Below are 13,186 nucleotides of genomic sequence, written 5' to 3'. Positions count from 1 at the left end.
TCTTTAATAGAAAAGTAATAAGTCTTTAATAGTGAATGATCAGATTATAATCACAATAGTCCCACTAACAATTATTATTGCCTTGGTCCCTCTGTCACATTTCAGTGCCTTAACATTTCAGTTATTGAACATGACATGTTTGATTCAAGTAGAACAGATTCAAGAACAAGTCAGGCTACATTCTGCTAACCGAGTGGCTAAAACATAATTAGCAACTAGGCAGCAACACAATACAAGGACACACAAAGGCAAATTATATGTTAACACATTGAATGTTAGGGAAGATAACTGCTACTGTGCTCTTCAAAGGGGAAATGCTAGCTCTAAGGAATTTGGATGCAATTCCTTTATTTTTAAAATGCATTGAACAAAATGAAGACAAACTATTTTTCCACCTTTTTTGTCTATGATTTGCCCTGATCATCAGAACAAATTAACAGGAAACAGGCTTGATTGCTATCATCCTGTCACAAAGACAATCCAGATTCAGTAGCACCAGTACAGGAGAGTGAGGAACAAAGTGGAGTTCATAGCTGGAGTCCCAGATGTTAAGACACTGGAATGGGAGCAGCCCTTGTTCTTAAAAAACATTATGGTTAATTAAACCTAGCAAGCTGAACCCTTCACGCTGACTTGACAGTGTGAGTGCAGAATAACTGTCATCCCATAATAACAAATGTGCAGTTTTCACAGTAGAAATGAACTGGTTTCTGGTTTATTGATTTACCACAGGTTTCTTTGGTGATTAGTGCTGCTTTTGAAAAAGATAGGCTCCCTTAAGTTGTGCATTACTCCTGCTGATCAAATGGATCTGTCTAGATAGTTTTCTTGACAACAATAAGTGAAAGTGATTGGCTCTTGCTTTTGGAGAGATGTCTATCCTAGAGACCTGACATTTCAAGTGCTCTCCCATGCAGGTGCTTTTCTAGATCCAAAGGTACCCACTATTTTTCTAAGATAGGTCAAGGTCAACAAGATTCTTCCAATTGTGACTATTTTGAAAAACTATTAAAGAAGAACATGGTTGAAGTGTTATATGCTTCTGTGTGAGGCTGAAATATATTTTTCTCTTGTTATATGAGGGTTGGGTTTATCCAATGATATTGGTTATAAATTCAAGAAAAATAGAAGAAGTAGTTGCACTGAGTGGAGCAGAATTACTATGCAAAATTCGCTATTATATATTTTGATGCAGTGCGACTAATGAAAAGGAAATTGTGGGTGCCTCTACTTGGATGTATCAAATAGACTCAATAAAATTGAGGTGGCCAACATCCAATTCAGCCTCTGGATCCTCTAGAGGACCACTGTAGGAACCCAATGAAGAGGTACATCATCAGGATGAGGTTGGTCAATGTTTTCCAGGTCTTTTAAGAGAATGATGTTATCTCTGGAGACAAGCTATTCCTGTTTCCACTCCTAGAATTTCTCAACCACCCCAAAGCATCAACACTGCCATTTTTTTTTCAGAGCAATAAGTCTTGTTGTGTGCTAAAGACAGGAATGGGAGAATTTGCCTCACAAAATCCTCTTGTCCCCCTTTCTATCCTCAAAATCCCCATTCCAAACAATTAAAAAACAATCTGCAATTATTTTGAAAAACAGAAGTTTTGGTGAGCTCCTGGTAGACTTTTTAAGGGGGTAATAAGAGCAGGTTTCTTTCTAAATACATCCTGCTCCTATGTGTCCCATTGATTCTGATGAGGATATGACTGCCCACAGCATGACTGAATCTCTGTTTTTTACATGTAAAGGTAAAGGTTCCCTTCACACATATGTGCTAGTTGCTCCTGACTCTAGGGGGTGATGCTCATCTCCGTTACAAAGCCAACATGCCAGTGCTGTTCAAAGACATCTCCATGGTCATGTGGCTGGCATGACTAAATACCACTAAATAAGGTGGTCCCGATTTTTCGACTTGCATTTTTTACATGTTTTCGAACTGCTAGGTTGGCAGAAGCTGGGACACATAATGGGATCTCATCCCATTATACAGCACTAGAGATTCAAACCGCTGAACTGCCGACCTTTCGATCAACAAGCCCAGAGTCTCTGCCACTGAGCCACCGTGTCCTTTTTTTTACATATAACATACTTTAAAAGAAACCAGGTGAAGCTTCAATTGCACTGTCACAGTTACCTTCTTAAGTTTTTTAACTGTATCCTCCAGGCCCACCTCATAGAGAGGATTACATCTGCCAAAACCTTGGCTATGTTGCCCCTGAATGTTGGCAGTGTGTTCTCAGGATAATTGGAAGTTGCATGTGGCCCAAATATAGCAGTAATGTATCTATGCCAAAATTTACAATTGGCAATTAGATACAATAACTATTTAGAGCCTACAGTTTCATAAACAGAGCCATAAAAATCCATTTGTTAGGGAACAGCAGCAATAGAGGGATGTTTTTCCCCCCTACATATCCTGGCATCCAAGTGGTCTCTGTGATATCAGGTTGCTGAATTTATGGAGCTTCTTTGTTCAACTTCTTTATTTTGTCCTCTATTCAGACATGAATTTTATGCTCTGTAAATTTGTCGTCTGAAAGCTCCAACTTGGAAAGTACATTGAAAAGTTTAAAATAGGTCACATTCTTTAAAATAAATAAAACAAACATCCGTACTTAAACTAGAATCCATAAATCAAAGAGATATATAATCCTGATAAAATTAAGTTGCTCTAATTTTAGTTGTCCTAATCTCATTAGTACCAAGACTAGATTTTTAACTCTGTGATAATGGAAAAAATCTGATGTAGGAATTTGGCAAGCAGCTTTATTTTAATAATAACAAAGTTATTAAAAACAAAATTATCATAGTTTCACTGATGTAGAAGCAAACAGATAAAGGTCAGTGCAAATCCAAAACATGTATATATTGATAGCCTTTGATATGGAACAAAAAAAATGGGGCAACTTTTGCAAGATTTGCATTTGCAGTCATGTTTATACCCCAAGTCCCAGCAGATGGTATGATCTGGATGACCTTGTCTGAACCTGCATAATGTGTCCATAAAGTAACCAAGATCTGATTATGATTCAGAGGAGACTTTTATCTTTTCATAGCTCAGATCTGGTGCTTATACTCTGAAAATAATGAACAGAAAGGGGGAAAGAGGGCCAGTGAAAGAAGGTCTAGCACCCCAAATTAATTGCAGAAATACACTGATCAATATGTCTATGGAGATTCTCAGTCATCCTGGTCATGGTTGTCCCAAAGGTGCTTTTTTCAAGAGGCAACTGGACTTTCTACTTTTTCTTTGAAGACTTTTTGCTTCTCATCCAAGAAGCTTCTTCAGCTCTGACTGGATGGCAGGGAAATGGAAGGATTTATACTCCTTGAAGACAGCTGGTCATTTGCATTCTTTCAGCAGGTTACCTGTGTAGTGCAAATGGGTGTGGAGGTGTCTTGCCTGCCCTGTGACCCTTCCCTGTTGAAGACAGGCATAGGCTGTTGGGGATGAGTCTGTGTTGTCTGCATCTCAAACTGAAGTGCAATTGGTTCCTGTAGTCTAGCAAAAAGAAGGACCAGATGATAGCAGTCTTCCAATACCTGAAGGGCTGCCACAAGGAAAAGGAGGCCAATTTATTTACCAAAGCATCTGTAGGCAGGACAAAAAACAATGGATGGAAACTAGCCAAGAAGAGAAGCAACCTAGAACTAAGGAGAAAATTCCTACCTGTGATAACAACTAACCAATGGAGCAAATTGTCTTCGGAAATTGTGGGTGCTCCATCTCTGGGGGCTTTTATCTATCAGGAACAGTATCGGTCTTCTGTGAGAGCAGGGGGTTGTACTAGATAACCTCCAAGATCCCTTCAAACTCTATTACTGTTACTGTTTAATGCCCCCATAACCTACCATTCATTCATTCATTTGATTGCCTTTTACATTTACAGAATAACTCTCTTCTGTGTACAGTCTATTCTGTCTAATAATCATAATCATCTGAGGGATTTTTGGGGGATGGATATGACAAACTGTCTTCTTTCCCTGCAATTCCTCACATCTACTGTAGAATACCCACATTAAGGATTGAGGTCTCTGTCGACTAGAAGAATTGGTAGTGGGGCAGAGATGGAGATTTAAAAGAAAGGAAGATTCAACAGATGTTACCTCCCAGCCTAACAGAAGCATTCTGAGCTGTCAGGACCATCCAGTTAACAGGATAAAAATTCTGTATCCAATCTTGATTTTGGAAAGATGCTGATGAGCTGACTATGCTGATGGAAAAGATTGGCATCAAAGAAAATATGGATTTTGTGCCAAGCTAATTACCTCTTTTTATATTGTACAAAGTTAATTATTTCCACTACAAACATTTTTCCTAATAATGATTCTTCACAGGACTGTGCACATGAATCATCTCACGCCCTACTATAATGCCTTGAGCATTATTTTTCTACTGCCATTAGAAACGATTAAATGCAACCTTAATGCAAGACCTACTAATAGTCCTCTTTTCCTAAGGGTAGGCTGTTAGTTGTTGACATTTTGGAAGCTTAATTTAAAATGGCATTTTCCCAAAAAGAGGCAAAACAAGGAATAATAACATTGCCCACAATTTCCTTTTAGTGTTGTATAAGAGTTTCTGTCAAGTGTCCTTAGATCAAAAAACAGCCAGCTACTTACTTCTATGGATAGCAAGGTTATCATTAACCTAGTGTAAGAAATTATTCTCTTCTGATTTTAGTAATGGCAAAATGGCCATTGCATGATATGGCAAAATGACCTAAGCATGATATTTATCTGGATAAACAGTTTTAGAAAAATGTGCTGCACCAATACATCTGATATATGAAATGAAGAAAATAATAGCATAATAGAAAAGTAGGTATCGACCATTTAGGGCATCCTCTTCCTACAATAAAATTCAAATAAAGTTTCTTTGCACTTATATTTCTCATGGGACTAATGGAAGGATCAGCAAAATATGCTTTTTTAAAATTTATCTTCCTTATGAAACCAAGCTGTTTTTAAAGGTATTATTTCAACACTTCATTCCAACACCAGGCTAAGTGTTCAACAGCAGTTCTTTAACTCAAATATATTTTGCAATATGACAGCTGCTTTGCAAGTTAAAGGAAGCATTACGAATGTATAAATTGTATGCATGTACAAATTGGAATGAGACAGGACACAGAAGTATAGATAGCCAAACAAATATAATAATAAGTCAGAATCAAGTTTGAAACTCTAGCAAATACTGGAATCAACAAATTCTGCAATCATTTATGTTGGATGGAGAAGTAATGTTCTTCTATTTCTTTCCAGTAGAGAAATTGTGCTGTGCTGTGAGTCCTTTATGGATCACAACACTGAAGACCTGGAGCTCCAGGCACCTTCAAAAAGAATCTTTAGACTTCCAGAGATACGAACATTGGAATTTTCCAATCATCTTAGAGTCTTATATTCACCTACCCAATTGTCAGCAGCCTGACAATATAATAAGAGCACACCTGGAATACTGCATCCAGTTTTGGACACCATATTACAAAAAAGATGTTGAGACTTTGGTAAAAATGTAGAGAAGAGCAACTAAGATGATCAAAGGCTTGGAGATTAAAACATATGAAGAACAGTTGCAGGAATTGGGTATGATAAGATAAGAAGGGGTATGATAAGAGTATTCCAGTATTTGTGGGGCTTCCACAAAGAAGAGGGAGCCAACTTATTTTCAAAGCACCAAAAGGTAAGACAAGAAACAATGGATAGAAACTAATCAAGGGGGAGAAGCAACCTGGAATTAAGGAGAAACAGTGAGGACAATTAACCAATGGAACAACTTGCCTTCATAAGTTGTGGTTGCTTCATCACTAGGGGGTGATAAGAAGAGACTAGACATCCACCTCTCTGAAATGGTACAGGTCTCCTGTTTGACTAGGGGTTGGAGTAGAAGACCTCCATGTTCCCTTCCAGCTCTATTCTGATTAATATTTAATAAAATGCCTTGTTTCCAGACAGTAGAACATGCATGTCTTTTCCTTACAAAACCAGCAGGAAAAAAATAAATTTAGAACTCTGTAGAGTTGCAAATTCTTATGTATATACAAACATCTTAAAGAAATGAGGAGGGAGGGAAAGAGAGAGAGAGAAAGAGACCAAGAGAGAGAGAGAGAGAGAGAGATGACACAGGTGATCCCATTACTTCTCTGGAATAATATTCAGATATGTGCTTGAATATCTATAGGCTCCATCTGCTTCTACAATTCAGGCAAAGGCAACTCTTCATATCACATTCTTCAGAGAAGGAACAGAAGGAACACACAGAGATTTCTCTAGATCATTGCCAAGTGGTTTTTAAATGCCACTTCTACTGCAACACCTCTTTCACTTAAGCCAGGTGAAGGTATCAAAATTTCCAGTTCCCACTAAATGTTAAATTATTTATTTTCTTATGTAATTCTGCTTAGTAGATCTTAAACCTCACATGGATTGTCAAATCTTATTATTTTATACGATATGTTAATATAGCTATTTAAACTCACTAATTGTAGAATGACAAAATTAATTATAATCAACTAATATTGCATATTTTCTGCCAGTTTTATTAAAAGTGCTTGGAAAGAAGTAAGAGCAGTTTGTGATCAGACTCATATCTTTTTTTTTCTAGACCAATTCTACAGAAAATAATGTTTGGGCATTGATTCATACAATTATCAAATTAATTACATATGAACTTAAATAGCAATATATTTCATACATTTTATTTCAATGCCTTTAGGTTGGATGCACATTTTCACATTTCACATTCTAAGGCATCCAACAGTTTATCTGTGCACTATTTTATTAGAAAGTGTTTCTATTATTAGTATTATGGATACTTAATAGAATATTTGTGCTACAGTATAACATCTTAACATGAAAGATTGAGATATTAACAAAGACAAGATTCTGACATCCAAAAATATTTTGCAACCTTCCACCTCCTTAAAACATTTTATACTTAAATTTGATTTTTTTTTTTTCATTTTATTGGCATACCAAAATCACTCGTATTCCTTTCATCTATCATTCATATAAAGCCTTATTCTTCTCAAGAGGCTCAGCTACTTGTTCCACAATTATATCATTTCAGATTGTAGGCTGATGTGACTAAATATTTCTCCATATAATGAGGAAATGCCAGGAAAAAAACTAGATCTAGAACTGTTCTCCCTGACATCTAGTGGTTGATTTTAAGATGGAGAAACATTTCATCAAATAAATCTGATCAAAGCTAAAATGGTACATTTCAAATGCAGCTTTATCATTATCAGTCAGAATCTGGTTTAAGGATGCTCTGCTTTTTTTTTCATTTCAAAAATTGGCATTTTAATGCTAAGTTTCTTTACACAACGATACAATGGAGTAGCAACTAACAGTTTGTACTATGGAAATAATAATTTATTAAATACATATCCCAACTGACTCCCAGAAACGCTCCATGTAGATCTCCTTGTGGTGGCTACACTTCAAAAACACTTTGAAGGAAACATGGTCGTGATAACAGATAACAGATAATCAGAGTTGGCAGGGACCTTGTAGGTCATCTATTCCAACCCCCCTGCCCAAGCGGGAGACCCTACACTATTTCTGACAGATGGCAGTGACTGTTCCCTAGTAAGATTTGATTGTTGACTGTACCCTATGACTATCATTAAGTGTTGTACATTATGATTCTTGATTCTTAACAAATGTACCTTTTCTTTATGTGTACTGAGAGTATTTACACCAAGACAAATTCCTTGTGTGTCCAATCACACTTGGCCAATAAAGTATTCTATTCTATGCTATTCTATGCTATTCTATGCTATGCTATTCTATTCTATTCTATTCTATTCTATTCTATTCTATTCTATTCTATTCTATTCTGTTCTGTTCTGTTCTGTTCTGTTCTGTTCTGTTCTATTCTATTCTATTCTATTCTATTCTATTCTTCTTGAATGTCTCAAGTGATGGCGCTCCCACAGCTTCTGAGGGCAAGCTGTTCCATTGGTTGATTGTTCTCACTGTCAGAAAGTTTCTCCTTATTTCCAGGTTAAATCTCACCTTGTTCAGTTTCCATCTATTATTCCTTGTCTGGCCTACAGGCCCTTTAGAAGATAGCTTGGCCCCTTCCTCCCTGTGGCAGCCCCTCAAATATTGGAAGTCCGCTATCATGTCTCCCCTGGTCCTTCCCTTTATGAGACTAGCCAAGCCCAGTTCCTGCAACCGTTCATTGTATGTTTTAGCCTCCAGTCCCCTAATCATCCTGGTTGCTCTTCTCTGTACTTTTTCTTGTCTCAACATCTTTTTTATAATGTGGTGAACAAAACTGGATGCAGTACTCCAGGTGTGGTCTTACTAAGGCTTTATAGAGTGGTATTAGTACTTCCCTTGATCTTGATTGTATCCCTCTGTTAATACAACTTAGGATTGCATTAGCCTTTTTGGCTGCTGCTGCATACTGCTGGCTCATATTTAGCTAGTTGTCCACTAAGACTCCAAGATCCCTCTCACAGTTACTGCTATTGAGCCTGGTTTCACCCAGTCCATATGTGTACTTTTGGTTTTTCTTGCCTAAGTGCAGGACTTTACTTTTCTCTACATTGAATTTCATTTTGTTAGATATGGCCCAGTGTTCTAGTCTGTCAAGATCCATCTGGATCTTGAGCCTATCTTCTTGGGTGTTAGCTATTCCTGCCAGCTTAGTATCATCTGCAAATTTGGTAAGTTCCCCTTCTATTCCCTCATCTAAGTTGTTAATGAAGATATTGAAGAGCACTGGGCCTAAAATGGAACCTTGTGTGGCACCCCACTGCTTACTTCCCTCCATGTAGACTTAGACCCATTAAGGACTACTCGTTGAATACGGTTTGCCAGCCAGTTGCGAGTCCATCTAGTGGTGGTGCTATCTATTCCACTTTTTTCTAGCTTACTAAGAAGTAGGTTGTGGTCTACTTTGTTGAATGTCTTGCTGAAATCTAAATATATTATGTCTACAGTATTTTGCTGGTCTACTAATTTAGTCACTGTGTTGAAGAATGAAATAAGATTGGTTTGGCATGATCTGTTCTTAACAAACCTGTGCTGACTGCTAGTTATTACTTTACTTGTTTCTAGATGTTGGCAGATCTGTTTTTTTAAAATTATATTTTCCAGTATCTTCCCAGGTATTGATATCAGGCTGATTGGTCTATATAGAAATTATGCATCCTACAAACCATGATGCTAATGCCCAAAAAGTGTTCTGCTCTTTGGAGAAAATGTAAAATGCTCACAATGGAATATGCCAACATAAATGTAATATCTGTACACAGATAGTCCTGATTGGAAGATACCAGCAAATATACTAAGTTCAGTATATATTTAAAAGAAGCTATGTAAAACATTTTATGCATATGCGTCTTAATACAAAAGTTTCCAAATTTGTAAAATATTATGCAAAACACAGCTTACCTTTGGTCAATCATACATCTTAGCATATTGTAATAAAATACTCAAAAAATAAGCTAGCAGGTGCAAAATAGCATATGCTGCAGAAAAGGGCATAGCTATATGTGTCTATCTATTTTTAAAAATACTAAAAATATGCCAAATAACTAAGCATACATATGAGAGGAAACTGTCACATTTGTATATTAGGAAAAGTTTTAATTCAGGCTTTTGGCTTCTTTAAATTACAAAATTATATTAAAATAAATCACAACAAGTGGAAAAGGGAAGAAAAACAGAAATGGGCAGACAACTCCATAACTTCTAACATTAAGCAACGACAAATTGTGCCACATGCAGTTTTTGATGGATGTCCTGTGAGACAGCAAAGCAAGAGAAAAGCTTCCTTGGAGGGAAAAAAAATACAATCATATTTCAGCTGGCGAGTTTTACCATTGTCACTTTTGACTGGGGGGAGCAACAACCAGGAAGCAGAAGCAGTGTATTTAATGGTAAATACAGAATCCAATCACAAGCATCACATTTTTCACTGCCTTACCTCAGGGGGTACCAGGTGTTTCAGAGCAAAGCCTGCACTTGGTTTCTGGGTGTTAACGATATGTCCTATGGCATTTTCAACTTCAGTATCAGTGTTTTAGAATAATGGGATTTTGAAAGTGGTTATTATATTGTGGATTAAGCCTTGGACTTAAGGCTGTTTCAATTTCCCTTCTTTCCTTGGTATTCCACCTCATGTTAAGGATGTGATGGGAAATGTGTGGCCTACAGATGCTATTGAATTCTAATTCCTATCATACCTAGCCAGTGGTCAGCAATGGAATTGTAAATCAGCAACCTACATTCGCCACTCTGAATTAAAGACTAGAGTAACCATGGTTACACAATATATTTGTGGCTATGGATACATACAGAAGGACTGGGATAGCCAATATTTTTCTGTTTTCCCCCCCAGAATGCCCAAATGGATACTGTCCCCTATATAAAGAGCAAATGTGATTTGGTGGCTAAAATGTTGAGACCCACATTAAAGTCTACTTTCAGTTATGCATAGAGTGGGTTTGTCCCAGTCATTTTCAGCCCAACCTACTTCAGAGAGTTGTTGTTATTACAGGAACAAAAATAGAAGAACAGAGTACAAGGTAACCTGCTCTAATTCAAGGAGAGAAGATAGGATATAAATAAAATTAATATTTCTGATTGCAGTTTTTTCTTCATCCTTTACTTCTAGATTAAATTAAATCTTTGTAACTCAAAATTATGACTCTGCATACTCCAATACAGTACAATGTGGAAGAGAGTAGCCCAATAAGACAATAATGCAGAACTATTTTAGTTTCAAGTCTTAATCTTTACATCCCTTAATCTTTATGTAGCTGAAGAATCTGACATTTGTAATTGCTTCAAGAATCTTGGAAAATTCTGTTAAAGTTAAAGTTAAGCATTTTGATCATTCAAAAGAATTTTCAACAAACTGGTTAGCTGAATCTTCCTGCATTGCATCAAGATTATTAATGCTTCGGTTTCTTATATTTATTAATTATATCAAGTTATTTGAACACCCAAATCCCACCTCTGACTCCAGGGGGCTAACATAGGATAAAAAAAACCCCTCCCAAACAATACATCAATTTAATCATAGAAAAGAATGTAAATATAAATCATGACTAAGACCCATAACCTACTCCAACACAAAGTGTTCTTAATATGTCACCAAAAGCCAGGTAAGCTTCCTCCCCATCAAAAAGGCTACATTTGTTTGGAGCATTTTTTTCCTAATGTCTGAAACATGCAGTTATTTCACAGCAACATACATGCAAAATGAATATAAGAGTCATTCTCTCTATCTCTTAAGAAATCACAGTATTTCAAACCTCACAAATCTAGTCTCACATTGAAAGGAACTCTTGTTTTGCAGATTGATTTACTAGCTCAGATGGGTTTGGATCTGATTCAAAATACCTTTTCTTTTAAGCAAGAGCCTGGTGGCACATTTACAGTGCTAAAAGCATGGTCTAAAACTTTGGTCCATTGGTCATAATGTCTTCATTCAATCTCCATTCTGTCTGGTTCACACCATTACATTGTGTTGTTCTACATCTGTAGTAAATACTGCTGGTCAGGATAGTCACATTTATGCCCTGATAATGGCATGAATGTAGGCAAGCTATAACAATTCTGATCATAGATTTTGCAAGCATTGTAGCAGTAAGAAAGCTTTAAAAATTGTTTGGTGGAAGATGCTGAAACACAACAGAAAAGAGTTTGTAGAACATGAGATAATTCTTTCTCTCTCTTATTACCTTCAACTCTGTTAAAAACTATCATCTATCTCTAGCCTTTGAAACAACTACAAAGAAATGTGTAAACGGAAATGCTGACAGCCTCTTTATACAAGCTGTATGAATAGTGCTGCAACGGTGATAGAAAACTATTGATTGTTGCCACTGTCCTCTCCAATTGACCAGTTCCTGAAAATCTCTGATAACACTCATCATTAGTTGTCAGTATTGGGTACTTTGGGAGAATATAAATGAGCACAGAACCACTATACCCGTTCCAATTGTCAGACAGAACAAATACTGGGAATCTTGCCTATTGATTTGTAGATAATATTTTCTGTATCTTGAAAACTGTCAAGAACTTGAAATTCTTGAGTACAGCAAAGAGTGCTTCTCTTATAAGGTTCTAAATGCAGAAAGCAAACAGGTTGGAAAAGTCTTCAGATTACTCTACCAACTTTTCTTTAATCAGAGACAGATAACAAACAGGATTTGATGCTTTGTTTAATAAGCTAAGAAATTATTCCTTGCCTGCAGCTATTTCTGACAAGTATGGTATTTCTTCTTGCCAACTACATCCCAGTACATTTTAATCATCTAACACGCTGGGGTGGGATTCTACCAGTTCTCTATCTGCTAGAACCGGTTATTAACATTCTAAGCAGTTTGGAGAACTGGTTGTTAGAAGGAATTACTGGCCTAATCCTGTAAGGAAGGCAGGAAGGAAACATTCTGGTGTTGCTTACAGAAACTGCCTCTCCATTAACCCTTATTACATTCTTGGCAGGACTAGAGTTCCTGTCTCAGGAACCTCTCTGGAGTTTTTTTCCCCTCCTTTGCTGGTACTTTGCTTGTGTGGAGTGATCATTCAGAGTTACAATGGCACTGAAAAAAGTGACTTATGACCATTTTTCACACTTGTTGCAGCCTCCCCACGGTCATGAGAGGCTAGGCGAGGAGATGCGTGCCTCAATGTGAGTGATATTGAGTTGGCCACACCCAGCCAATAACATGACCACCAAGCCACGTCCACCCAGTCACATGACCACCAAGCCACACCCCACAGAACTGGCTGTTAAAAAATTTGAATCCCACCCCTGTAACATGCCATGCATAGGAGGCAAAGAGCATCCCTTGACAATGTATCATGGAGACTGCTGGGACATAATTTTCAATTCACACACATTTTTGACATTTAAGAGATCCTAGAATAATAATTAGAATAATTAGAGGACGTATGGAGATGTCAAGCTGTTTAGGAGAAATTATAATGTAGTGGTTAAGAGGCTTAATGGTGTTGAATGTCTTGAAGAATCTCAGGTTCAAGTCCTTGTTCAATCAAAGCCAAAGCCCTCTGAGTGATTTTGACAAGATGGCAACTCTCTGACCAAGCTGCCTCATACAATTTTTGTTCTGAGGGTCAAGTTTGGGGAAACTGACAGAGAACCCATCTTGAGCTCTGAGGAGAAAGGCAGGATAGAAACAGAATACTA

General features: G+C 37.1%; 1 long non-coding RNA gene across 1 annotated transcript in view; it reads right to left on the bottom strand.

Moving 5' to 3' along the window:
• Positions 1–13,186, bottom strand: part of LOC148132105 (uncharacterized) — a 152,633-nt gene that overhangs the window by 16,481 nt on the left and 122,966 nt on the right. The gene's annotated exons all lie outside the window — the stretch shown is intronic.

The sequence above is a fragment of the Notechis scutatus genome, chromosome 2 (assembly GCF_049901735.1).
Source record: "Notechis scutatus isolate UNSWTSFEM ecotype Mainland chromosome 2, rNotScu1.2, whole genome shotgun sequence".
NCBI lineage: Eukaryota > Metazoa > Chordata > Lepidosauria > Squamata > Elapidae > Notechis > Notechis scutatus.
This window is presented reverse-complemented; position numbering and strand designations above follow the sequence as displayed.